Source organism: Acomys minous, assembly GCF_964271855.1.
Source record: "Acomys minous genome assembly, chromosome: 2".
In the NCBI taxonomy this organism is placed as follows: Eukaryota; Metazoa; Chordata; class Mammalia; order Rodentia; family Muridae; genus Acomys; species Acomys minous.
The window spans coordinates 93,981,833-93,995,827 of record NC_140484.1 but is presented as its reverse complement, the minus strand read 5'-3'; positions in this window follow the sequence as shown (position 1 = coordinate 93,995,827).

Below are 13,995 nucleotides of genomic sequence, written 5' to 3'. Positions count from 1 at the left end.
CAACAACAACAACAACAACAACAACACACACACACACACACACACACACACACACACACACTTCTACTATTGAATGCCAATTACTTTATATTATACTTAGGCATATTTATTTATCAATGATTTTGACAGGCTATCTAGAAATTACCGATGTTTAAATTAAACATTCAAATAGTAAGAGAGCATATTACATTCCAAGTGACAGGGTATATATTTTCAAGAATAATATAAAAAAGAAGACCTGTAATTTAATTTTACCAAGTGTCTTTCTAAATTTTAATTATTGTGATGAGTTTCACCATGGTGCTATATGACTGCAATAATTTCTGCACTGTCTGCATGATGACTAGTCAAACAATCACAGGAGAACAGTAAAAGTTATCATTCAATCTATAAAGCAGTGATGAGAGAATGCTCTTCTATTCCATTCCTTGGGTAAAAATAGAGTTTGAACAGCTTTTTATTAGCTTTTAAATAAAAAAATTGAATCATCTCACATCATTCTCAAATGCAGTGATACGAGTGATTAAAGCATTAGTCCCACTAAATTCTACACTGAAGTCTAATGCCGTCAGGAATCATAGTTGGGAGATTCAAGGATGGCTCATTGTCGAGTCTCGCAAGTCACGGGACATTTAAATAACTAACAGAAAGGGAGCCATTTTCAGGAAAGGCGTGGACGATATTCACATAGCAATTGGACCAAAGAATTTATCCTGTGTTGCTGCCAGTGTACAAGTAGAATGGTAGTTACGTTTGATGAATCAGCAGTGTTTTCCGAACTCCTCTCCTCCTGGTCCCTCTCTCCCGTTCTCTTCCTCCGTCCCCCTTCCTCTTTCCTCAGAAAAGGGGAGCCTACCTCCTCCAGCCCACTCCAGCACATCAAATCACATCAGGACTGAGCTCATCCTCGTCCACCGAGGCCAGGCCAGGCAGCCTAGTGACTGAAAGCAGGCAACAGAGTCCATGTCATAGATAGCTCCCTCTCAACTTACTAGGTAGCACACACAAAGATCATACTGTCTATTGGTTACATAGATTTAGGGGGCCTGGGTCCAATCAACGCATGATATTTGGCTGGTGCTTCTGTCTCTGTTAGCTACCATGGGTCTAGGTTAGTTGACTGTGTTGGTCTTCTTGTGGTGCTCTTGTCCCCTCCAGGTCCTTCTATGGCCCACTCTTCCACAGGACCCCCCCCCCCCCCCCCCCGCGTGCTCTGCCTAAAGCTTGGCTGTGAGTCTCAGGATCTGATCTGATCAACTGCTGGGTGAGGCCTCTCAGAGGACTGTTATGCTCAGCTTCTGCCTGTAAACATAGCAGAGTGTGGTTAATGGTGTCAGGAGTTGGCTCTCTCCCACGGGGTGGATCTCAGGTTGGGCCAGGCATTGGGCAAGGCGTTGGTTGTACATTCCTTAAATCTCTATCCTTGTCACTGCGCATCCTGTAGGCAGGGTACATTTTGGTTCGAAGGTCTTTTGGTAGATTGGTGCTCCCCTTCCACCACTCTGACTCCTGCCTGGCTAGAAGGTGGTCTACTCGGTCTCGTGTCCTTTGCTGCTAGGAGGCTCAGCTAGAGACATCCCCTTAATCCTCCCTATAGGCTACCCTGTCATAGGTGTCTAGTTGGTCTCAGGGATGCTTCCGCCATTGGTTTCCCTTTTCTCTCCCAGATCTCTCATCTTCTCGTCTCCGCTGTCCCCACATCTGAGGTCCCCCTTGTTTCTGTTCCCACACCCTGTCCTACCCAGTTCCCTCTCTACATCCACTTCCTCTGTCTAGTTCCCCATCTGAGTGAGTGGGGCCTCTTATTGCTTAGCTTCTCTGGGCCCGTGAATGGTAGTATGATTGCAGTATGGTTGTCCAACATCCGCTTTCAGTGGCCATGCCACAGTAGAGTCCCATCAGTGGAGCACTCATAGCCTGTTCCCTGCATATGCTGCACGACCATCACCAGATAAAAAGTAATTTTTTTTTTGCCTTTGAAACAGGGTTTTTCTGTGTAGCTTTGGCTATTCTGGACTTACTTTGTAGACCAAGCTGACCTCGAACTCACAGTGATCCGTACAACTGCCTCTGTCTCCCTGGGTGCTGGGATTAAAGGTGTGTAGCACCACACCCAGCTGACAATTGTTTCAAGAAAGAAAAAAATTTGACATTTCTATGTTCAGAATTCAGGGTATGTTCTACAAATAAAAACATTCATGACAGGATCTCAGGCAGGCACCTCACCTATATTCCATGTGTGCATAGATCTACATCCTCCGACAACACCATGATCCTTGGGTAGTTATAACAATCAATTTAAAATGTCATTATTTAATTGGATGATATATGGCACAGCTACAGTTATTTAATCTATTATTTCAAACTTTGAATAGTTAGTTTTCTTCTTCTCCAATAGTTGTGATTCTAACGTAGCAATCTAACATAATTTGGAGTCTCAGATTCCCTTCAAAATTTGATGAAAATTATGGATCCTATTATGAGAATATATACGCATGCATATATATATTTCAACACAGTTATTCATTATGAGATGACAATAATAAAATACTAGAACATAAGCTTGAAACACAAACTCTAAAGTACAACAGCTAATTTCCAAACAGATATTCTATGGCACACCGACCACTACCATGGGTTGTTATTCAGAATGCTCAGTGTTCCAAAGGTCATTAAAAACGTGGTGTAGCATTTTTTCAATCTGTTGATGATCTTCGTTTCAAATTATTGAATAAAATATTCTCACTTCTGTCAACTTCAAAAAAAAAAAGAAAAAAAAAAAGAAACACAAACTCAAACTAAGATTTTTTTTTCTCATTTCGGAGAACCCTGATACTTCTTAATATGTGAGTGTGGCTCTCAGATTTCCTAGGATGTATGGGAATATTTACGTTTATTTATGTGTTTATGTGTGCACCTGGGTAAGATTATGTGTTCCACATATATGTAGGTAGGTGCTCAGTAAGGCTAATGGGTATCAGACTCCCTGGACCTGGAATTACAGGTAGTTATAAGTGCCCAGTGTGTGATCTGAACCCAGGTCCTCTATACAAGTACTAAATGTACTTAACCATTGAACCATCCTGTCCAAACTCAGAGGGGCAAATGTATATTCTGAATATGTGAAGTCATTGTGCTGACCCTGAGAGAGGACATGCCATTTTATGAAAGAGGGCGCCTAAGCCTGAAACCTCTCACTCTCTGTGCTGAATGGTTACAGGGGGCGTGGCACTTCCTTACTCTGTGGGTTGCACTGTGCTCACACCTGAAATAGTAACAAGTGTTTACACACTTGTAATTATTTGTAATTATTGCATATACAAAATGTGTGTAGGAACTCCCTGGAACTGATTTTTTTCTTTTTGCAGATTAGAAAAGTCTCTTTTAATAAAAATGTGGAAAATCACCTACGTAATACAGACAGTATTTTGTAGTATTGTAGGATATGTATTTTTTAATCTATGTTTTTTCAATTAATTACATGCTTTACGTCCTAGTCATAGTCTCTTTCTTCCTCTCCTCCTATCCCACCCTCCCACCATGTGTCCTCCCTCCCCTTCCCCTACTCCCCAGAGAAGGGGAGTCCCAACTCACCAACTGCAGCATATAAAGTCGCATCAGGACCGAGAGCATCCCCTTTACCTGTGGCCCAGCAGGGCAGCCCCATGAGGTGAAAGCAGCAACAACAACAAAAGCAGGCAGCAGAGTCCATGTCAGAGCCAGCTGACTAGGTGCTCACATGATGACCGAGCTGCCCACTGGCTACATCTGTGCAGGAGCCCAGGTCCTGTTCATGCATGGTCCCTGGCTTGAGCCCCAGTCTGCACAGGCCACCCTGGGTCCTGGTTAGTTGGTGCTGTCTGTCCTCTCATGAAGCTCTTGTCCCCTCTGAGTACTCCATTCTTGTTCCCCACTCATCCTCAGGGCTCCCCACCCCCCACCCCATGTTTGGCTGTGGGTCTCCACACGTGCTTTCATTAGCTTCTGGGTGGAGACACTCAGAGGGCAGCCATGCTAAGCATAGCAGAGTATCCTCAATAGTGCCACGGGTTGACTGTCTCCCATGGCTCAGTTGGGTCAGGTACCATCTTATAGGCAGGACAAGTCCTGGGTCGAAGTTTCCTTGGGTGAGTTGGCGTTCCCTCCTTCCTTCCCTCCTTCCACTAGATGTTGTGTCTAGTTAGAGGGTGTCCTCTTTAGTTTCAGTGACTCCTGCTACTAGGAGTCTCAGCTAGCGTCACCCTCATATCTTCTCTGGAGCCTATCCTCTTAGGTCTCAGAGAACACCCCACCCAGTGTTTCTTTTCTCTCTGCAAGTTCTCTATCCTCCTGCCTCCACTCACCCCAGGTCTGATACTGATACTCATTTCCCTCCGTGCTCCCTCTCTTACCATATACATCCCCTCTCTTAAGCCACTTCTGCTGTTCTATTTCCACTTCTGAGTAAGATTTAAGCACCTCCCCCTTGGGTCCTCCTTGTTACTCATTTTCTTTGGGTCTGTGAATTCTAGTATTATTATCCTGTGTTATATGGCTAAAATTCACTTATTACTGAGTGCATACCATGTGTATTTTTCTTGGTATGGGTTACCTCACTCAGAATAATCCTATCTACTTCCATAAGTTTGCCTGCAAATCGCATGATTTCTTTGTTTTTAACAGGTGAGTAGTATTCCATTGCGTAAACGTACCACAGTTTCTTTTTTATACAATTTTATTCTTATAATTTATTTAGATTACATCCTGATTGTTATCCCCTCACATGTATCTTCCAGTTTCCCCTCCCTCTTTTGCCCTATTGCCTTCCCCTAGACATCTGACAGAAGGGGACCTCCTTCCCCACTGTATGACCACAGCTTAACAGGTGTCATCCAGATAGCCTGCTTCCTCTTCCTCTGTGTGCTCCAAGGCCTCCCCATGAAGGGGAGGTGATCAAGTTGAGGGGCACCAGAGTTCATGTCAGAGGTAGTTTCTGCTCTCCATGAAGAATGAGCTTTCTGTTGGCTAAATCTGAATGGGGGAGGGGATCTAGGTTTACTGCATGCATTGCCCTTGGCTGATGCAACAGTTTGTGCAGACCCCGCCCCCCAGTCAAGATCAACCGGCCTTGATGGTCTTCTTATGAAGATCCTGGACCTTCTGGGTCCTTCTATCTCCCCATTCTTCCACAGCACTCTTACCTGGCATGCAGCAGCAAGTCCCAGAGTCCGTCCCGGTCCCCCCACTGAGTGGAGACTCCCAGAGGACATCTATGTTGGGCTAATAATCACTTCCAAGAGAGTATATACCATGTGGTACCACAGTTTCTTTATCTATTCTGCAGTTGAAGGACATCTAGGTTATTTCCAGTTTCTCGCTATTAGGAATAAAGTGGCTATAAACATAGTTGAGCAAATGTCCTTGCTGTATGATGGAGCATCTTTTGGGCATATGGCCAGGAGTGGTATGGCTGGGTCTTGAGGTAGAGCTTTTTCTGCTTTTCTGAGAAAGAGCCAGATTGATTTCCAGAGTGGTTGTACAAGTTTGCTCTCCTACCAGCAATGGAGGAGTGTTCCCCTTTTTCTGCATCCTCATCAGCATGTGCTGTTGTTTGTGTTTTTTAATCTTAGCCATTCTGATGTGTGTAAGATGAAATATCACAGTCATTTTGATTTGCATTTTTGTGGTGACTGACATCGTTGAGCATTTCTTTAGTGCTTCTTGGACATTCAATATTCCTCTGTTGAGAATTCTCTGTTTAGCTCCATAGGCTGTTTTTAAATTGAATTACTTGGTTTGATAGTGTTTCTTTCTTGAAAATACACACACACACACACACACACACACACACACACACACACACACACACACATTGGATATTAGCCCTTTGCCAGATGTTGGCTGCTGTTTTGTTCTATTAACATCATCCTTTCCCTTACAGAAGCTTTTCAGTTTCATATATATATATATATCACTATCTAAGGCTCATGCTTTATTCATATGATGCTGGACATGATTGGTCCCACTTTGCCAGGCTTTACTGGGTCAATGCAATAGATTATTTTATGTAAACTTGACATAGGCACAAGAAATCTACATGTTTGTCTAAACATTATTTCTGGGCATGCCTGTGAAAGTCTTTTTCTTTCTTGGGTGAGACTAGCATTTGAATTGCTTGAATAACACAAGCTTTCTTTCTCAGCATGAGTGGTCTCATCCATTTGGTCAAGGCTCTGGCAAGAAGGCTAAATACCAAAATCAGAGTTCGTCTTAATTTAATTTCAGGAAGAACTTTGAAATGACAAGACTTGTTGACTACCTCTGAAGGGATTTGGATGAGAAAAGAAATTATAGGGGAGATTAAAAAAGAGTTCTCAAGGTTACCATATGCGTACAAAACATGTAGTTTTCTTAAACTACAAAGTCTATTCTTTACTGGTCAGGGGAAATTGTTTCTGTGTTTCTGAAAACTTCATGTGACATTTACATTGTTCCACCATGGACCACGCTTACGATGACTGTACACATGTTTCCAAGACAGTTTTACCGTGAACTTGATCAACAAGTTGTTCATGTCACAAACATAAATATCCTAGCCTATTCTTCCAATAAAAAGCAGCAGATATCTGTAGAATTTATTAAAGTGAGTGATTAAAACAGCATTTTTCAGTGAATATGGAACTTCATTCCATTATAAGTTGTCACGTTCATTATTATATTTTACCTCTCTATTCAGGTTCTGCTCACATTTTCTCTTCTGGATGCATGGTCTGCCATCTTCCCATGTCCCTTCAGTGATTTTCCACATTCATTTTTCCTTCTGGGACTGAAACCCTTCACTTATGTGTTTGTCCCAGGTTCTTACTACTGTATGTTTCTAATAGCTGCATACTGTAGGTTGAGTGATTATAGTGTTACTCATAATTCCAAATATTTGTTACCACCTTATATCTTCGCCGTTCTATTAACAGTTTACAGTTAATTCATCTTGGATCAGTTGCCTGAGACTAGGATAAGATTACTTTCTCACATACTCTGGTGCCTCACCTTTGACCATGTCTCCTGGAGGGGGAGACCTGGTGGCACTCAGAGGAAGGACAGCAGGTTACCAAGAAGAGACTGGATACCCTATGAGCATATACAGGGGGAGGTAATCCCCCTCAGGAACAGTCATAGGGGAGGGGAATAAGGGGAAAATGGGAGGGAGGAACGGGAGGATAGAAGTTGTGGCATAACAATTGAGTTGTAATCTGAATAAATTAATAAAATTAAAATAAAAAATCCAAGTCTTATATTGCAATAAACACAAGAATCAAAACTTTTCTTGATCTATACTAAACCTCAAATTTTAGTAAAATATTACTTCAGCCATTTGCTTTTAATTCACTTACCTTTATTAGTGCCCAATATAAGCTCTCTAGTTAACTTCAAAGAAAGAATGTATGTTGGTAAGTTAGAAAGAGGATAGGGGCAAGAGAAAGCTGAGCTAATAGAATAATCTTAATTAATTAGCCAAAACTTCCAGGCTTCTGTGAATTAATGAACAAAATAGAGGGGCACACACAATGTTAAGTTTAATTAGAATGAAAGCTCTATGTTTTCAAGCATTGGGTCCTGATACAGAAAGCCTATAATTCATAGGGGAAATCTGATGTAGAAGAATTCAGTTTGACAAAAATGATTTACTCTATTACAGAGAAATGAAACCACATATCCTTCAAGTTCAGATGTCAGTCAATAGAAAAGAGAAAAAAATCACAATTCCTACAAATAAATGGTTTCTTATTATTCCATCTATCTTTCTGCCTGCTCCAGGATGAGACTGTCACAAAATCACTTTAGAAGAGTGATATTGGCAAAAGTCCATATCTCTGAGCACAAATTGTTCTGGTAGTTGTTTTGAGAAATTGAAATAATAACTATGTCCAAACTCAGTGGAGATAAATAAAATTTTGTTTGCTTTACATCTTAGAAATGCATAATACCACCTTCTTAGATGACCATGCACATGCACACACATGTGCACACACACACATACTACACTAATAATGTATGTATGTATATATGTATGTTATATACATATACATACTATATATATACATATATATGTGTGTGTGTTTGTATCTATGTAACTTTATGACTCTTGGTAAGGTTTGGGATTTAGTTTCTTATCAGTAAAGTTATCTCTTAGTGAAAACACAAATCTGAGATACTCAATATTCAATCAAGAAGACACCCATGAAAGTTGTCTGATGAGGTAGCAATCACCTCATATCCACCACAACCATCACCACCATCATCATCAACATATATTATATATATATATATGCGTACATATCATATCATCATATATGTGTATATATAGTGTATGCCTTTCTTAAAGCCAATTTTCATTTTTCTTTTATTGAAAATAGAACTTTTCTCACTTAATGTATACTGATTATGGTTTCCCCTTACTCTACTTTCACTTCCTTTTTCCCTCCTCTTCCATCCGGATCCATTCCTCTTCTGCCTCTTACTAGAAAGCAAGCAGGTGTCCAAAGGATAATAATAAAATAAAATAAAAAATAAGATTAAAAAACAAACAATCTGGACTTGGACAAAACAAACAGAAGAAAAAGAGGGCAAAGATGGTACGAGAAATGGTCACACTGGTTCATACACTTCTCATGGCAATGGAAGAGAGGCAGATGGATTCTATGCTTTTTTTCCATTGTTATTTTCAAAATCCAAAGATGTTAAGGTTGATGAGCACACATTTAGACTAGAGATGTATTAACAAATACTTGACATTTTTAGTTTCAAATATCCAGGCTAGAGGAAAACTGTTTGAAGATGTGTGTGTGTGTGTGTGTGTGTGTGTGTGTGTGTGTAATTAGTGATACTTAAATACATTTCAAAGTAATTTTAATCTGCATGAAATATAACATAGAAAATATTAGTTAACTAAGTAATGTGGCTAATATGTGCCTGTATTAATCCCATGACATGTGTCCCCCACACATTACAAGACCATAACTCAGAAAAATTATCTACGTAATAATTTGGTACAATTTTTAAAAATAATCTACAGAATAGTCTACTCAAAATGCCAGAAAAATATGTAGCATCAGTATGTCTACTATAGCTTCTGATTCTTATATGGTTTGTCACTGTGGGACATCTGTTTAAACACAACATATCATTAGGATGTGCTAGGAAAACAAGGAAGAATCAGTATTGGGCCGAATCAGGAAACTATACCTCCCCTAAAAATGTATGTGTGTATCTCTTTAATCAACTAATAATCAGAAGTACTAGAAAAATACTAGAAATACTAGAAAATGTGTCAGTGCAAAGTATTAAAACTTAAGTTGTATTGATTTTGTAAAATACCATGACCTGAAAATAGACATCTGTATATATTCATAGATTTGTTTTATAACGAAGCTTATTTGCCAAATATGCACACATTCACATAGAAACAGATTATTATGTGAATGTGTATTTCTGCCAGGTTTGTTACAGGTACATGCCAAATAACATAAGGGCTATATAATTATGTTAAAATAATAATATCAACAACTAAATGCTACAGTAAATGTGACTGAAGAACTCTGTGTGTCAGGGATCTTTTACTCACTTAGTTTTCAAAATCCTGGGAGATACATTTTGTTATTATCCTTAATTGAAAGGTAAGGAAACACATGCAAAATTATAGAATAAATTATCCAGGGTCAGGCAATTCATACTATTGGAACTGGAATCTGGCAAAGCCAGCTGGCTCCACAGTTGTCTGTATGCTTTTATGATTCAACCTCTCATAATATCACAAAAATATTAGAATATCAGATACAAATTTTTTCAAGATAAGATTTCTCTGTGTGGCTCTTGCTGTCCTGGAACTCCCTCTGTAGGTCAGGCTGGCCTCAAGATCAGAGACCTGCCTCCCTCTGCCTCCTGAGTGCTGGCATTAAAGGTGTGCACTACTAGTGCCCATAAATTTGGGAGATACACTATTGTATAGCATGATTCAAGGAACAAGAATAAATCTTGCTTTCCATTGTATAAGGTAAATTTCTGTCAGTGACATTAAATAAACATCGTAATAAGCTTATAAGTATATATATATATATACTTATACACACACATATATATTTGTTTAAACAAGAACAAATGATAATTACTTTTATTTTGAGACCTATGACATTTGAATATGATTCTTGGAACAGCTTGCTATATTTATGAAATATTGACGTGATCTCCTTCATGGTCTTCTTAATGATGTTCTGGGCAGTGTCTGATGCTTGCCCAACACATCGGTGTCTGGTAATAATAACATTTGGCACTTTCAGAGGAATGTGGAATTTTATTGTTAGGAACTTTATTCTCAGTTAATGAAAACAAACATTTTTTCCTTGCTCACTGACAACTATGTTTGAGTGTGTCCTAGTTTCTCTTTCAAACATAAAGTTCACGTTCAAAGTTTATTGGGAGGATATGCACCATGGCTTTATGTATGTGACTCTTTTGTTTACTCATGCTAGTGCCTTGAGCCTTCTGATATTTTTGCCTTACTTTGCCAATGTTTCTGGGTAGGTCTGCTAGTAATAGAGTCTCTTAGCTAACTCATCTCTGAGTATGAATTCATCTTTCTTTCTTTTTCTCACAGGGTATTTTCATTTGTTCTATTCTTCACACTCATTGTTATTTTCTTTCATTTTCCTGAGGCGGGCCATCACGTATCTAGAATGGCCTCAGACTCATTATGGCTATATCTGGCCTTGAACTCTTGATCTTCCTGCTCCTGCCCCCTGAGGTTATAGGCATGTCCTACTGTGCCTGAATTCACTGTCCTCTGATTCCTGAAAGCTCCTCTGGTTCCCACAGTTGCACATCAAAGCCACTATTATCAAATCCACATTTCCCACAGGCAGTTCACTTTTTAAAATGAGATTCAATGTTTTTTCTTTATTATAAATGTTGAGAATGTCATCTATGATATATGTTGTCATGACTGACATTGTCCATTGGCTCATTCAAATCTCTCTACATCCTGAAATTACAATTGCATTCTTACCACAGTTGAAACTTTTCAAATACTGCGTTTCATTTTCTTCAGCCCCATCCTCCACTTGCTTTCTTTCTAAAATTATGAGAATACAAGTATGAGTGCTTTGCTCTGGGTCCACAGAACCCAAAGACTTTGCCAGAATTCAGCTTAAGTTTACACTAGGTTTATGTGTACTCTGTTATTTATTGCTTATTTCTGCTCACTTTTAAACTTTACCGTTGGTTCTTTGACATATTTGCCTATTTCTGACTTGTTTAAGATTACCTTTGTAACTGGATAAAATGCTGCTGCAATCCTGTATCGTCCGAGTCTGGCACATGCTTGATTAAGCGCTGGTGGCTGTCCTTTATGCTGAAAGTTTTGCATTTCTGCATTTCTGACATGAAGTTAGTGCTCTAAAATTGTATTGAATACTGGACATTTAAGCCATTATACCAGAATATTATTGTCCATTTCAAATGGTTATTGTAAAAGGGAACAAGCCTATACAGGTTAGCAGAGATTAATCATATTTCTGTAGGCTGATTCTAGTAGCTGCCCAGTCTTTGAAGTATTTATGATTCTTAGGTCTTACTGTTTTGTTTTATGTCCTCAGTGATTTTTCTTATTTCTATTGGTGATGGCTGATGAAAAGCTTGATTTTCCTTACTGAAATGTCTGATGCTCATGTTCCGGGAGAGGACACCATAGGGCAGAGAGGTAAAGAGAACTTCCCGGTCTACTAGCTTCACCTTGGCTGCCACGCACACAAGAATAGACCAGGCTGGCCTTGAATTCACAGAGATTTGCCTGCCTCTGTCTTCTAAGTGTTAGGATTAAAGGTGTGTACCACCACACCTGGTCCAAACCAACCCTTTCATGAACACCAAGCAATGCCAAGCATACAAAAAGCTGTGCAAAGACTGAATGCCTACAAATTCAGCTTAGCCAATCTATTTTGAAACTATCAAGTAAATTATTTTCTAACATAATTTATTGAATCATCATCTGACTTTCCTTTTTCTTTTTACCCTCATTTTTCTGTTTATTTTAGAGATTGTGTTTTAATTACAATATACATCCCCCCTTCCTTTTCCTCCCTAAAAAACACTCTCATATATCCCTCCTTGGTGTCCTTAAAATTCATGGTTCCTTTTTCAGCTGATATTGCATGCATATAGTTATTTGAATATACTTATATATTCTCAGATATTTCCTGTATGTAACCTGTTGAGTCTATACAATGCTACTTTAATATCTTCAGGGCTATTTGTCACTGTGCAATCAGGGTGCTCGTCCCTAGGGAGGGACGCCTCACAGTGTTACTCAGTTGTCTGTGAGTCTTTGTGTAGTGTTGAGGCGTTGTGAGATTTCCCTCATAAAGTGATCTCTTCTTCATAAAGGCTGGCATATTCGTTAGTGTTATCCTGGTTCAGCTCACATTTGGGAGTCATATTGATGAGATTTTATGTAGGCAATTTCGGATATTACTAGGAGACACAATCTCACAGCATCACAAAGTCCCTTGTCCTTTGGCTCTTACATAACTCCACCTCCTCTTCCACAGTGTTCCCAAGCCTCAGATGTGAAAGAATTTTGTAGCTGTATCCATTGGGACTGAGCTCAATAACTGCATTTTGATTGTTTGTGGGTTTTTTTTTTTGTAGTGGTCTCCATCTGCTCCAAAGAGAAGTTTCAGTGATGATGAGTAAAGACTACTCTTATTTGTGGGTATAAGGAAATATTTACTGATTATTGTTATGGATTATGCCATATTAGTAAATTAGAGGATACAGAATCTCCTCCAGTATCCATAATTTCACCAGAACCGAGCAGTAAACTCAGTTTCCAGCATTAGGCGTTGCTTTCTGCTTGTTGAGCAGATCTTAAGTCCAATTAGAGAGCTGTTGATTACTGGCAAGGTAGGTATGCCACTAATGCACTCTTAGAGTAACCATGTCACAGGGGTCATTGATTGGTTCATAGACATTATTGCTGGGTGTTGTTGGCTGTACCCCTTTTCTGGAAGCTTTCCTCATGTGTCATCTGGGTAGTGTGAAAGTTAGTCCTCAGGAAGGGGCATTCAGGACAATTCCAGCTCAGAGGCCTCTAGCACCTGATTTGAAGTGCATGGTGTCTTGAATAATAGGGACTTACATTGCATTTCTGGTGGTAACCAAGACCTACAGCAATACGCTATATGTTCTGGTGGTCTTTTGGACATCCCTGGCCAAAAACTTAAAGGGACTTCTCTTAGGTAATGTTTAACTTGATTATTAATCTAAGTAATTTGCCATTAAATTATTTTGGCTTATTGAAAATATTATATCTACCCCATTATACTCCCTAAAAAATAAACTTACTTACTTATGCCAAGAGGAATTTGAATTTTTAATCTGAGAAAACCTGAGGCTAATTTAAAAATGCCTCTATGGTTGAGAAGGCTGTAAGCACATTAACTATCTCAAATGAACATATCATGGACACATGCTCCTGGCATGTATAATGTTATTTTTAAAGAAACTTTTCTACTTATTTCTTTTTTTTCAAATAATCAATTAATTTACTTTACATCCCAGTAGGAAGGTCCTCTCAATCTTCTTCTCCAAATCCCTCTCTCTCACCTCCCTTCCTCCACTTCCTCCTTCTCACTTCTCCTCCCTTCTCCCTCAGACATTTATGCGAGGCTCCTGTCTCCAAGTATAGCAGAATATCAATAGTGTCAGGGGTGGGCTTCCTCTCGTGGCCTGGGTCTCAAGCTGGGACTTTCCCCTACATAGATATGTATGTGTGTAGAGGATCCTAGAACCATCCCAAGGGTGTTCTCTGGTTGGTGATTCAGTCTCTGTGGGCCTCTATGGGTCCAGGTTTGTTGATTTCGTAGATTTTCTTGTGGAGTCAATATACAGTTACTACGCATTTGAAGAAACAGAAACCTGCCCAGAACTTTAGAAGAATCAGAAAACAATGCAAATTTAATCCAT